The sequence below is a fragment of the Tiliqua scincoides genome, chromosome 3 (assembly GCF_035046505.1).
Source record: "Tiliqua scincoides isolate rTilSci1 chromosome 3, rTilSci1.hap2, whole genome shotgun sequence".
In the NCBI taxonomy this organism is placed as follows: Eukaryota; Metazoa; Chordata; class Lepidosauria; order Squamata; family Scincidae; genus Tiliqua; species Tiliqua scincoides.
This window is the reverse complement of record NC_089823.1, coordinates 141,508,481-141,524,156: the sequence shown is the minus strand read 5'-3', so window position 1 is coordinate 141,524,156 and position 15,676 is coordinate 141,508,481.

Below are 15,676 nucleotides of genomic sequence, written 5' to 3'. Positions count from 1 at the left end.
ATGACCATTTGGAAAAATTCTGGTTGTGCTACCAGGGCGAGGAGCCAAGCTCCTTGCATCAGTCATCCTTCAGCACTGAAAGCGCTGCCACAAGTCACTGGGAATCAAATTGTGGTGTAGATGAAATTAAGCCTTCCTTGCTTTAGTTCAGATCTTAAAAATCATTTGTTCCATGTAAACTTTGGGAATAGGAATGAGTTTTGAGGCTGCAATTCAAGTACAGTGGGACTTCCTTATCCACAGACTTGGCATTCACAGATTTGAACATCTTCAGATGCCAAGCCTGCACTGCAGAGGGCCTCCCAGATGCAATTGGAAGCCACTTCCAGTTTGCGCTGATGGCTTCTGATCACATCTGAGAGGCCTTCTGAGGAGGCTGGGAGGCTGGGAGGCTGGCAGCATCTCCAGAGGGCCAAGTATGGCCAAGTATGGCCTCCAGGTGAGTATCTGAGGTGCTGCACTCCCCCCCCCCCCCGATACCAGTACCTGTAGATTTTGGTATCTGCAGGGGCATCCTGTATGATCCCTTGCAGATGCCAAGAGTCCACTTTATGTGCTTTTGGACAGAACTGGTCTAAGACGGGTTGGTACCTGAGACAGAAATTTGAAATGCACATCTCGTCCTTATGGACTCCATGGGGCACCATCCACTAAGAAGACCTCCTGTCCAACCTCCATTCTTGTTTACAGGGCTTGTGCAAGAGAAGGTTGACTTACTGGTCAGGTGTATCTCTCCCCTATTGCTGCCCTTAACCTCACCCCCAAAACTCACCAGTGGAGGTGACCACCTCGTCTCACTTCATTGTAGGACCATTTTGTTTGGAGGTCGATGGACTAAAATCGACAGGTTCAGCAGAGCCACCCAGGTCTTGCACAGTTGCTAGGCAGGTGTGTTACTTAACATCTTACCGGCTCTGCAGTTGCTCGGTGATGTGAAACTGACATGCTCCAGAACAAAAGAAAGCAGACAGATGGAAGCCCCTGGAGGGCTTCTCTCATTTCAGTGAGTGTGATAAAGCCAAGCCTTCTGAATAAAATGTAGTATTTTGGTTAGTAACATGGTTTCTCCCCTGCTGAGCCCTGTCCCTTCATTGAGACTCTCCTCCTTGTCCTTCGAGACACTGGCTCTTTTGTCTCTCTTGGGATATTTATCTGTGAATAACATGTAACTTTGTAGCCCAGAACCTCAGAGTGTGAGCATGGCATAGCACCTGCATTCCAGAAATGATGAGGCAAAAAGATTTAAGCCACTTCTTCCCAGCATTGCATATATGGCACCATGCTGAGCCAGAGACAAAGCTAACTGGTTGGTTTATGGAAAGTTGCAGGCAGCTGAGTCACATTGAGTAAGCAGAATTACTCTGCACCTGAGCCTGCCACACCCTAGTTAACAGGGCAGAATCTGATTGGATGCTCAGAGTACTTGAACCTCAGTCTGCGACTCCACCAGCGCAGTAGGTGTTAAACTGAGATACTGCTGCTGGAGACTTTGATGAACTGATAACTGTGTGTGTGTGTGTGTGTATGCTGTGACTGACCTTGGACTGACTAACTGACTGTGATTTGTGAATACTGATTTGGGATTCAGTACTGCAACAGGGATCAAATGTGTACACCTGTGGGCTGAGCAAAAATGGGGTAAGCATAACAGCACAATTGTGGGAAGGATAAAGTGGATAGAGAGATGCTCTTTACACTCTCTCATAACACCAGAACCAGGAGACATCCACAAAAATTGAGTGTTGGGAGGATTAGGACAGACAAAAGAAAATATTTCTTTACTCAGCATGTGGTCGGTCTTTGGAACTCCTTGCTGCAGGATGTGGTGATGGCGCCTGGCCTGGATGCCTTTAAAAGGGGATTGGACAAGTTTCTGGAGGAAAAGTCCATTATGGGTTACAAGCCATGATGTGTATGTGCAAGCTCCTGATTTTAGAAATGGGCTATGTCAGATGCAAGGGAGGGCACCAGGATGCAGGTCTCTTGTTATCAGGTGTGCTCCCTGGGGCATTGGGTGGGCTGCTGTGAGATACAGGAAGCTGGACTAGATGGGCCTATGGCCTGATCCAGTGGGGCTGTTCTTATGTTCTTATGTATGCATATCTATTCAAAAGTAACAGCCCAATCCTATTGGACTGCTGTGTTGCTGGAATGCGGTGACATAATGCACTTTAAGGATGTCACAAAAGATGACACACCATACAGCATAGCCTGTCTGCTGCTACAAGTGGTGAGAGACCCTGCCTGCATGATATCAGCCACCACAGGAACCCTGGAACTGATAAGTCAGCACACGGGGTGGGCTGTCGGCAATTGGCACAAGATTGGGAGGGGAAGACACAGGATAGAGACCAAGGCAGAGAGGGGTGTGTGTCAAGGTAAGAAAGAGGGTTGGTATCAGTCGCAGATAGCCAATAGCCTATCTCCCCAGTCTCGATCCACCTCCTCCACTCAGATAACAGCCAGCAAGGTAGCATGTACAGGTTCGAGTAGACCAATCAGGGCAGCAGAGGCTTGCCCTGAGGCAAGGGAACAAATGTTCCTTTACCTGGAGGAGGCCTCTGGGACCTGAAACTCCCCTGTGAGATGCATGATTGGGCTGTCTTCAATAGGATTCTCAGCTAAGTGTGTACAGGTGAGACCTTGGTATCCGTGGATCTGGCATCCATGGATTCAACTCACTGCAGATGCCAGCAGATACTGAGATTGGGCTATATAGGATTGCAACCTTAGGACACGTAACTTCAATTGCTTGTACTAATACCATTACCCCTCTTTTCCTCATTCTCACATCTCCAATTGTTGCTGTTGTTGTTACAGGCTTGGCTCTGTTTCATTTGGTAGAAATAGTAGTGATTCTGTGTGAGTGCTGTATGAACTCATTGATAGGGCAAGCACTGAAGGCTCCAAGGATCCATTGGATCAATAACCCATAAAAGTAAAACTATATTTGCTGCATATCATAAGTGCTCTTTGGGAACTATCAGAGGCTATTGTACAAATAATCCTCGTGCCAAAATGTGTGCTTAATTGAGTATGCCTTAAAATCCCTAACTACACATTTAGTCCACCTAAATTGTGTGTTTATACAAGACTCAAATACAGTACATTTACTTCAATGAGCGACATGTTTTTTTATAACAGTGTAAGAAAAAAAATCTCTAGTAAAATGAAGTCTAGTCACCAGAAAAGAGAAGGGTTTTGCATGCCATACGTTCTACAATCTTCATACTCCCCAGAGCAGGAGAAGCCGGCAAGAAAAATGTCAAGCCCCAATGATGCTGCCTTTGCTGGTTGAACTCCAACCACTAAAAGTCTGAAAGTTTAATTTTGTGCTTATATTATACCGGCGGTTGTACTTTGTCAGGAAGATGCTTGTAGTTCACAGGTCACTTAGTAAACCAATAAATGTTTAATTCTGTTGAATAATTTGCTTTCTTTATGACTCTTTGTTGAGCAAAACAAACAAGAAAATGGTGGAATTGCTGAATATTGGAAATAACACACACAAAAAATGACTGTTGTGTAAATGACTTCACTGTGAAGGCTAGGGCAGGCGATAGCAGGCAGAATAGCCTGTGAAAACTTTTGTCTGGCGTTTACCACTTCATGCACCAATAGGAGATTACATGAATGTTTTAAACCCATTTTTGCCTGGCCCACAGATGTACGCATTTAGTCCCCATTGCGTATACGCAATGTTGGGCAGAAATGGCTTAAGGCTGAAATTCTGTGCACACTTTCCTGAGAGTAAGCACCACTGAAGACAATGGGACTTATTTTTGAGTAGACAAGCATAGGATTGTGCCTTAAATGCATCAGCCTAAGCTGAACCCTAGGAACTCTGGGGCAGTGGTTCTCACACATTTAGCACAAGACACACTTTTTAGAATGAGAATCTGTCAGGACCCACCGGAAGTGATGTCATGACTGGAAGTGACATCATCAAGCAGGAAAAATTTTCATAATCCTAGGCCACAATCCTATTCATGCTTACCCAGGAATAAGTCCCATTGACTATAATTGTTAAAAGAATATACATAGTAGCTTGTTAAAAGTACAGGTCTGTAACATTTCTCCAAATGCAGTCGCATACCATGGTAGCATCAAGTCTAATATATTAAAAATAAAATATTGAAATGAATGGGGACCCACCTGAAATTGGCTCGCAACCTACCTAGTGGGTCCCAACCCACAGTTTGAGAAATACTGCTCTAGGGTATTAAAAAAAATTTTTTTTATACTCTTATTTTCTGCATATGTGAAGTTCTTTTAATTTGCACCAAAAAGGTGCAAGCTGTGGTGGTGGTGGGAGACCTGAAGTCAAATGGGAGATAAGTGAAAACATTTGTACTTTCCTCCACATAAGCCTACAGGCCACCTATGGGTCGCCTAAGAAATATACCAGCCATTTTGGTAGCATATGTCTGAGGAGACAAAATGGGCAACAGGGGATAAAGTCTGCTGTATCCACACCCTCTCCCCAACACATTCCCTGGTTCTTTCCCAGCTTGCCCCATTATTCCTCCTCTCTGCCCATGGACCACCTCCACACTGGCTTATCTGTACCCAGGCAGGTCACCAGCTGCAGCAGTGGGTCACCGGTGGATGCTGCGACTGCTTTCCTACTTTACGAGTCAGTAAGTCAATGAGTGAAATCAGTCATCCTTTCAGATTGTACCACTTCAGGCTGCCGGTGGAGACAGTGATGGCCTAATCCTAACATCCGATTTACAACAGCGGGACACAGCAGAGCATACTGCTGGTGGCCTTTTCAAGCCACCACCATTGCAGTGACTAGGTGATGCTGGCTATGTAGATTCCCTCGCCAACTCTTATTTGTGTGGACTTAGAGTGATGCTTAACTCAATCTGGCAACTACATATGCTGAGTTAACACACCAGAGATTTGTGACTTGGGAGTAGACCACACTGATAAGCGAATGCTAGTGCAAGTATTCTGGTTCAAAAGTGATGGTAAGAGCATCTGAATCCAATTCTATAGGGATTTTTGTACACATCAATCATCAAGTGAAACCAGATGGCTGAAAGTGCATAGTAGGTGGGAGGGGGGAATCCTTATAATCAGAAGTATTTTGGAGGGCAGATGGTAGCAAGCATGAGAGCACCCATCTCAATTAACCTGGGAATAGTTTGCGGATTGGGTTCCAGTATCCAAAACAGTAGAATCCTTTATACAACCCTAAGATCACTAGAACACCTTGCGTACTGTTCTGTCCAGCAAGTGGGACTCCACCAGGTCTGACAGGTATCAAGGTGAGGATACAGAACTCTGGAGTGCTCCAAGTACACCACTCACCCAGACAAGTGCCAGAGATGGGTTGAGGCCTTAAATACTGCCAGACTCAGACTACCCTCTCCCACCCCAGGTTCATCTTCCTATCTGGTGGGTGCAGAGATTTTAAGGGGCGGACCTTCGGTCTGAAGTCTTGCACTTCTCTACATCCTTCTTGGCCTGTTGCTGGCAGTCTAGCAAGTCCTGGGAAGTGAGGGGTTCTTGCCTACTTCTCCAGCCTCTGGTGGTGCTTCTGCTTCCAAGGTCTTCAGCTCTGGAGTTTTTCTGTTTGATGACCAGCCTGGTGTCAGGGTCTGAGGCTGTTCCTTCTGATTCAACAGCTTGATCTTCACCAAGGTTGGACTGAGCTAGTGCTCAGGGCTGGGCTCATGAATCTTGTAGGAGCATACCAGAAAAACTGATGTGGAACCCCATCATTCAGACAACCCACATGGTTCCTCTCTACAAGTACTGTTACAAGTGGTATAGGCAGGGCAAGTAGATTCCATGCTGTGCCTGTAACTGAAAGGTTTTAATCCACTCTATTTTTAAAAAATATAAATATTAGTTAAAGGACCACTGTTAAATTAAATGGTAGGACAGATCCCTCACAGGAGCAATTTGATGTACCAATTACTGAACTCAAGATACTCTCTTGAGGAAGTTTCATAATAGTAACTCCTGGCATATAGTTTGTATATATGTAAATTCTGCAATATTCTATATTCATTTTCATCCCTGTGGCATGGATTATTCCCTCAAAACAATTTCTCCCATTTGTGTTTAAATTATGTTCCAATAGTGGGATGATTGCATTTAAATGGCTTATACATATTACTCAAATATGAAGTCATTTTCATCTCAGGTGGTAATATTACGCTCTTTAGATGTCTCATAAGGAGAAAAAAAAGAAAAGAATAAAGAGATTCCGACCGATTATCTCTCCCTGTATAAAAGGTTTTCATTTAAGGAATCCGTCATATTAATTCTCTTTTATATTTATCTATTCTTTACTCTGCCAATTACCAATGTGGTGACATTCTGAAAGCTAAATATAACCTCCTTGCGATTGAATTTAGTCTGGATGTCTAAGAGGAACTGTGACCCTTTCATAAAGGCAGAATAAGATTCTCTTCTTGAGAAAAGAAGGTGGTGTACAAAATTATTTCCCCAAACATAGTAAAGACCAATAGAAACTTCACAGAAAATATATGAAATTTCCTAATTCCTGAGCAGAATTTGTATGGTCTTCAACTTTTGCTATTTCAACAAAATTAGCCTTTTTAAAAGAGTGTAAAACATGCAATCCATTCAGGACCCTCCCCCTCCCCCCATTTTTCAGGCTGTTGCACTGGAGCTAGTATTCTAGCCTCAGAAGACAGAACATGACAAAAAAGAACATTGCTGATAAAAAGGGATCTATGCTAATCCAGACATTGCCTCAAAGGTTTAAAGCCTGGACAAACCCCTGAAGCTATTTCTGCCCAAAGTTGCATATACGCAACAGGGACCAAATGGGCACACCTGTGGGCAGGGCAAAAATGGGTTAACCTGACTAAGCAAGAACTTAAGGAAGGCTAATCCTGGTAAAATCTGTAAAAACTCCATTCAAGTGCACAAGTCAATGTACATGGGAGCTTTGATGTGATGCTGCAGCAGCCTGGCATAGCATCCAATAAGCTCTACCTGGTGTGATCACTTTGTATCCAAAGTTAAGCTATCCAGCATGCTCAAGGCACACCAAGCTAATCAGAAAAGTTTGCCAAACTAAAAACTGTCTTAAACTTGCTCCCTTGGCGTGAAGCACGCAATAGGATGCTCCAAATGGCCAGCTCCTGCCTTGTGTGTACTGTGCAAGGAAGGACAGGGCAAAGAGGCTGCTGCCTGTAGGATGGTAGCAAAAGGGCAATAAGCTTCCAGGGATGCTTCTTTGCTTTCTACCAGCATTCAATGTTAAGCAAATCATCTCAATATGTACATGACTGTATATAGGTCATGCCTTGTTATCCAATGGGGTTCCATTCCAGAACCCCTAGTGTATTTAAAAAAAATAAAAATCAGTGGATATCGAATCAGTGGAAAAATAGCTTTGAAGATCCACTTCCAGGATTCTTGCTCCTTTATAGTCACTCCAGAATACATTGGTATAGATGCTATACAGCATTCAGCCACTAGATGGGGTGAATAATGCAATCTAATGGAATGAGATTCCATTATTTACTCCATCTAGTGGCTGAATGCGATATACGATCTATACCAATGTATTCTGAGGCAACAATGGAGGAGCAAGAACCCTTAAGTGTGTTTTTAAAGCTATCTTTAACCCCCGAGAAGCTTCCAACTAGTGCGGTTTAACAACGCAAAGGTATGAAATTGCATTTTAGTGCTTTTTTCCCTTGTTATAAAGCACTTAAAGGTGGACCATGGTATCAGTGGTGAATCAAATCAGTGGATGCCAAATCAATGGATACCAAAATCCCAGCTGTAAATGGTCTGAACTTGACCAAACAGCCTGGCCAAATGAATGACAACTGGAGTAGACAGGGCAAAGGCACAGCAAAGGGAAAGCTTAGGTAAATTGTACATATAAAATGCTTATGCTTGCTGGAAAGGATATCTCTTTTTTCTACATTTGAGCCAAACCCATGCATTAGCTTAAGGATGGCTCACTACAGCCTCATTTAATTCATTGGGACCTACCTTTCAGGTGAGTTGGGAATTGCAACCTTGCAGTGCTTCTAGAAAACCTTTTGCTCAGATTTTGGAGGCCCTCGGGAAAGAAGTTTCAAAATTGTGGGTCAGACTCTCAGAATGCCTCCCTATATAAGCTGGTTCATTTTGATGGGGCATAAGGGAGACAAAACAAAACAGCACCTTCAATTTGTTTAGAAAGCCATGGGAAGTCAGTGCAGATACCAGTGCATGTGGATGATGTGGTCTTGGCAACTGATCCCTTTCAGCAGTTTTTCCCTTTAAGCCAACACATCTTGAACCAACTGACACTCCTGTGCGGTTATTAAGAGCAAGCTTCTCATTGCAGCTGTTTATTCCTAGTTTTATGATGGCTTGAGTGATGGTTGCTAACTCCTGATCAGATTGCAATGCTCAGATGGTGTTTATGAAAACCATCTCTACAACCTGGGCTTACCCAGAATAGTGGTGAATCCAGACGAAGTTTAGAGACTGGAAAAGGATGGACATCACTGACTATGGGTGTCCATGCCATAAGATCTTCCAATCATCACTACCTTAAGTCTTGCCTCAATCACATTTCACTGAGTTCACTCACAAAGTGCTGCAGCCCAATATTGGTTAAACACCAATCCTGCAGAATCTGGGTCAGATGAAAAAGACAGAGAGGGTGGGTGTCGAAGGCACACATTCCCAAATGTTCCTTCTCAAAATACCTATGAACAGATTTCCACAAAGTTATCACGGCATGCCAGTACTGTTTCATCTCAGAAGGAAATTGACACTGAGACACCGTTCCCTCCCCAAAACTCATGGATGAACAAACAAGCAAGACAGTTCACTGTGTACAAGAAGAAAACAATTGAAATGTATATGCTCAGCCTTTGTCCCCTAGTTTATTTGACCCAATGACATATAGTGTATACAATGTATTATTCCCTATTCTTTCTTTCCTTTTAGAAACAAGGAAGGAAAAAAAATCATAGTCTCTCTTACATTAGGGAGGAACAAATAGATTAACCTGAAGATAAATTTTGTATTTCTACCATTAGCGGCTTTCTCATATCAATTCATTTCACTGAAGTCCATCAATAGAAGTTCCCAAATGAAGCACAGTGACCTTGATCCCACCTGAGTTGTTTATATTTACTGGCAGCTCTGAATGGATATGCACATCCAGCTACCCATGTGAAAGATTGGTTCAGGTCATGAATCACCCATGCAGGATTGGGGCAATTGCTTTTTAATTTTTAATTTTTTTTAAGTTCGTTTTTTATACATTTATTTTTCAAAAGCAACATTTTAGGGAGCATATTCATCTCTCACTCGTGGTCAGATACATTGCATGAGGTTCTCAGGCTTCTTTATGCAACTTTTTAAGTACAGGTGAGTGCCGCTTTGCAACACTCCAGTCAGCAATGGGTCGCATATGTGACACCACCGTTGGTCCCTGCACACCCCCCCAAGCCTCTGAAGTTGAGGGGAGCTCTGCTCTCCTTGCCGCCAGAGGCTTTTCTGAGTCTCACAGAGGCAGTGCGAGTCTGCGTGCTGCCTCTGTGAGACTCAGAATGCCCAAATCATGTGAGAGACACAACTTCTGGTTTCCTCCGTGCGCTGCCTCTGTGAGGCTCAGAATGCTCAAATCGTGCAAGAGATACAACTTCCAGTTTCCTCGGGAAACCGGAAGTCGTATCTCTCACACAATTCGGGCATTCAGAGCCTCGCAGAGGCAGCACGCAGTCACACAATGCCTCTGAGAGGCTCAGAAAAGCCTCTGGAGGCAAGGGGAGCGCAACTTCCCCTCATATTCGGAGGCTTCATATAGCGTCAAGCCTCATTTGACAATGGGGTGCTGGTCCACATTCCTGTTGCTAAGCGACACACAACTGTAATTGATATATTATATTAATTCAAGGATACCATAAGCTGAGGCTCCCAATTCCATGGCCTCTGCAAGATCAGTTAAGTCTGGCTTGGTAAATGCGGCAACTTCCATATACCACTGCAGGAGATATTGCTACCCTTAAGAGTTTTTTGTTTAGATAGGATGGAATGCCACAACCCTGATGGAACACTTACTCTTGGCTTTGGGAACTGCTTGCTAGAGACACTTGAGACTGAACAGTGGCCCCCAACATTAAACTTCAAGAAGAAAAATTATCACCTTCATATTTACATATGATATTGCTTACCTCAATGTCATTCCTCTTGGCACTGGGCTTGACAACCCAAAAACGTTTCACACGAGAATCCTCTGGCTTATGGAGCTGGAAGATTTCTCAGAGCCTAATCCTATTCTTCCCCCTTGCCTCTCCCATGCAGCTGCACCAAAGACAAGTGTGCTATATCCACTGTGGTGGGGGAGAGAGATTGGGTGGCTCTGGAGGGGAAAGGGGAATTCTTTCCTGCTCCACAGTGGGTCTCCTCGGACTTGCACCATCTCTGTAGTTGGCACAAATCTGAGAAAAAGAAAGGGATGGGGAGGCTTGACAAAGAGGAGATTGCAACTGGCATGCACCACTGCCACTGGATCCACCCCCACTGCTTCCCTTCTCCCATTCCTTCCCTTCCTGCCCCTCCCCCACTGCCTGACCTGGTCTAGCAAGTGTGGTGGAAACCAGTGATGGACATGGAGTGCTGCCGCCTCTTGTGGCAGCGCTCCCAAAATGGCTACCAACTGAGTGCTGTGTGCTCCATCAGCAACCATTTTGTGATAGCAGAAGACTCTTCCCCTGTTGTAAATCTCTCCCCCTGACAGCCCAATCCTGTGTCGCAGGGGTCCTCTAACTGGTGGATCACAACCCACCAGCCCCAAAAGTCCTGTCTCTGCCCCCTTAAAGGGTGGTGGGGGATGGCGGCAGGATTGTACCGCCACTGGTGACCAAGGAGCTTTTAAAAAAATGTACCCCTTCCTGTTGCAGCCTCCAGGGGTGCACAGAGTCCCGTGAAGCCCTCTGCAGGTCTCCTCACACTTCAAAACAATGAAAAAAATGCAATCACAACCCATTTCTGGGTTGCAACTGTGAAAACAGAAGTGGGTGATGATAACATATTTTCTTTTTTTTAAGGCATGGGGCTCTGCAAGGCTTCCCACACCTCTGGAGGCCACTGCAGAAAGGGGTAAGTTCTTTTTTAATTTTTTTTTAAAAAGCCCCTTGGTCCCCCGGCAACAGCATGATCCTGGGTATCACATTACTGCCATCTCCCCACCCCTGCAAAGACTTACCAGGGTGCTCAAATTCTCAGAGAGTTTGAGAACTGGTGCTGTATAAGATTGGGCTGTCAGTCTGGGCTCAATTGGTCAATATTGTCTGAGCCAGGTTGAGAACATGGGCATCCATACACACATTTAGTTCTGGATTGAGGGTTTTCAGGGTCTCTGCTGCTCATTGCTGATATTGGACAACAGTTGACTTGACTTGGAGCTAAGAGTGCAACAGCCAGAAGATACAATTCTAACAAGGCAAGGCAGAAGTATTTATATCAGGCTACCAATCCAGAGCCTTCTTTCTGCTTGGGAAAGAAGCAATGTATGTATTTCTGTATGGGAGGTACATAGGGCTACTCTGAGCAGGAGCAGAGTCCTACTCGTGAGTAAGAGCAGCGTCCTACTCGTGAGTAAGTGCCCAAGGGTCAGGCATTTAAATCAAAATTGAAAGTTAGCTGCACCTAAGGTAGCACTTAATCGAAGGAAGGGAGGGTAAGAGCAGCGTCCTACTCGTGAGTAAGTGCCCAAGGGTCAGGCATTTAAATCAAAATTGAAAGTTAGCTGCACCTAAGGTAGCACTTAATCGAAGGAAGGGAGGAGGATAAAGTGAAAAGCAGGTTTTCTACTTGTTTAAATTAAACCTATACTTAACCCAGGTTAAACCTAATCTAAGTTGGAACATAACCTAAACAGGTCAGTAAATTGGGACACAGGATCTAGAGAGCAATAAATAATTAAACAAACCCAAATAAAAACTAGCTTGAGGTTACAAAAACAGTCCAGCCTAAGAGAACAGAACTAGGAGGGAAAGGACCTAGGAAGGGCCAATTCCCAACCCATTAAGAGCCCCATTAGGCTAATCCAAGCAGTCCATTCAGGAGCCTGCAGAGTAGGTCACGCCCATCAGCAGCCATTTGCCTTCCTGAGCTTTTGTAAACTCACCTGGGAAGGCCAGCCCCCTTTCAATCAGGAAGGAAGGAGGGAGGAGGAGCCAGCCAGGAGTATAAAGCTAGGCAGGCCATCGCGTGAGGCTCTCTGCAGACGCGTGTGGCCTCTGGGAACCCAGTGCCTCTGGGAACTAAGTGCCAGGTAAGGCACAAGAGTTTAGCATCTGGGCGAGTTCAGCAGCAGGGCGAGAAGGCCAGGGCCCCATACACTGCCCTTCCTCTTCCCTAGAGAAAAGGGCTGCTATCCAGTGTACGGTTTTTAAAAGGACCCCTAAATAAAACAACAACAACAACAAAAAAGCTATGCAGTCAGACAGCCAGCAGCAGGGTGGGGGCTATCCAGTGTTTTGCATCGAGTGCCACATGTATGATTATATGCCTCTGGGGCATAAGTCATGGGTGTGTCCTCGGTGCAAGGAGCTCCAGGCTCTCAGGGAACGCGTCCGCTCCCTTGAAGCCTTGGTGGCCGACCTGGAGAAGCGCAGGCAGCCAGAGGAGGACCGTGGGGAGACTTCTGGGGACGATCAGGCTTCGTCCCAACCTCAGGCGTGCAGCTCCTCTGCTGCCCGGGTGGGAAGTCTCGGGACTGGAGGACGTCATCCTGGAGAGGAGGGAAACAATCCCCTAGGGGGGATCCCTTCTCCAGGGGATGGGCCCGTATCCGAGCGCACTTGGGATACTCCTCGGCGGGAGGGGGGTCGGGGGCTTCTTGTAGTGGGGGATTCGATTATTAGAAACATAGAGAGGGGGGTTTGCGACGGATGTGAGGACCGCATGGTGACTTGCCTGCCTGGTGCGAAGGTTGCGGACATCACTTCTCGTCTAGACAGGCTGGTAGACAGTGCTGGGGGAGAGGTAGCGGCTGTGGTGCATGTCGGCACCAACGATGTGGGCAAGTGTAGCTGGGAGGTCCTGGAGGCCAAATTTAGGCTTTTAGGCAGGAAGCTGAAAGCCAGGACCTCAAAGGTAGCGTTCTCTGAAGTGCTACCTGTTCCACGCGCAGGGCCAGCTAGGCAGGCGGAGATCAGGGGTCTCAATGCGTGGATGAGACGGTGGTGTAGGGAGGAGGGGTTTAGATTCGTTAGGCACTGGGGAACGTTTTGGGACAAGCGGGGCCTGTACAAGAGGGACGGGCTCCATTTGAACCAGAATGGAACCAGACTGCTGGCACATAACATTAAAAAGGTGGCAGAGCAGCTTTTAAACTGATCCCTGGGGGAAGGCCGACAGGAGCCGAGGGGCATCCGGTTCGGGACTCCTCATCCCTATGGGATGAGGATGGGGAGGTTAGAGAACAACAAGACAAAGGCAGGGTAGGAGAAGAAATTGGGAAAGGTAGGGAGATGCGATGTGATAGACAGTTTGGCACAATGAGAGGATGCGGGGACAAAGGAGCGAATAAGCAGCCCATCCTGGGGCATTCCGTGTATAATTGCTTTTATGCGAATGCCCGAAGTCTACGAGCAAAGGTGGGAGAACTGGAATGTCTGGTGACAAGGGAAAATATTGACATAGTGGGCATAACGGAAACCTGGTGGAATGCGGAGAATCAGTGGGATACCGCAATCCCGGGCTATAAACTCTACAGGAGGGACAGGCAGGGGCGTGTTGGAGGTGGGGTGGCCCTTTATGTTAAGGAAGGGATAGAATCCAGCAAAGTAGAGATTGAAGGTGGGTCCGACTCCACCGTAGAATCTCTGTGGGTTAAATTACCAGGCTTGTGCAGCGATGTAATACTGGGGGTGTGCTATCGTCCTCCAGACCAGAAATCTGATGGGGACCTTGAAATGAGGAAACAGATCAGGGAGGTGACAAGGAAGGACAGGGTTGTAATCATGGGGGACTTCAATTATCCTCATATTGACTGGGTCAATTTGTGTTCTGGTCACGATAAGGAAACCAGATTTCTTGACGTGCTAAATGACTGTGGCTTAGATCAGCTAGTCACGGAGCCCACCAGAGGACAGGTGACTCTGGATTTAATTTTGTGTGGTACGCAGGACCTGGTTAGAGATGTAAACGTTACTGAGCCATTGGGGAACAGTGATCATGCTGCGATCCGTTTTGACGTGCACGTTGGGGGAGGAATACCAGGCAAATCTCTAACAAAAACCCTTGACTTCCGACGGGCGGACTTCCCTCAAATGAGGAGGCTGGTTAGAAGGAGGTTGAAAGGGAGGGTAAAAAGAGTCCAATCTCTCCAGAGTGCATGGAGGCTGCTTAAAACAACAGTAATAGAGGCCCAGCAGAGGTGTATACCGCAAAGAAAGAAGGGTTCCACTAAATCCAGGAGAGTGCCCGCATGGCTAACCAGCCAAGTTAGAGAGGCTGTGAAGGGCAAGGAAGCTTCCTTCCGTAAATGGAAGTCTTGCCCTAATGAAGAGAATAAAAAGGAACATAAACTGTGGCAAAAGAAATGTAAGAAGGTGATAGGGGAGGCCAAGCGAGACTATGAGGAACGCATGGCCAGCAACATTAAGGGGAATAATAAAAGCTTCTTCAAATATGTTAGAAGCAGGAAACCCGCCAGAGAAGCGGTTGGCCCTCTGGATGGTGAGGGAGGGAAAGGGGAGATAAAAGGAGACTTAGAGATGGCAGAGAAATTAAATGAGTTCTTTGCATCTGTCTTCACGGCAGAAGACCTCGGGCAGATACCGCTGCCCGAACGGCCCCTCCTAACCGAGGAGTTAAGTCAGATAGAGGTTAAAAGAGAAGATGTTTCAGACCTCATTGATAAATTAAAGATCAATAAGTCACCGGGCCCTGATGGCATACACCCAAGGGTTATTAAGGAATTGAAGAATGAAGTTGCAGATCTCTTGACTAAGGTATGCAACTTGTCCCTCAAAACAGCCACGGTGCCAGAAGATTGGAGGATAGCAAATGTCACGCCTATTTTTAAAAAGGGAAAGAGGGGGGACCCGGGAAACTATAGGCCGGTCAGCCTAACATCTATACCGGGTAAGATGGTGGAATGCCTCATCAAAGATAGGATCTCAAAACACATAGACGAACAGGCCTTGCTGAGGGAGAGTCAGCATGGCTTCTGTAAGGGTAAGTCTTGCCTCACAAACCTTATAGAATTCTTTGAAAAGGTCAACAGGCATGTGGATGCGGGAGAACCCGTGGACATTATATATCTGGACTTTCAGAAGGCGTTTGACACGGTCCCTCACCAAAGGTTACTGAAAAAACTCCACAGTCAGGGAATTAGAGGACAGGTCCTCTCCTGGATTGAAAACTGGTTGGAGGCCAGGAAGCAGAGAGTCGGTGTCAATGGGCAATTTTCACAATGGAGAGAGGTGAAAAGCGGTGTGCCCCAAGGATCTGTCCTGGGACCGGTGCTTTTCAACCTCTTCATAAATGACCTGGAGACAGGGTTGAGCAGTGAAGTGGCTAAGTTTGCAGATGACACCAAACTTTTCCGAGTGGTGAAGACCAGAAGTGATTGTGAGGAGCTCCAGAAGGATCTCTCCGGACTGGCAGAATGGGCAGCAAAATGGCAGATGCGCTTCAATGTCAGTAAGTGTAAAGT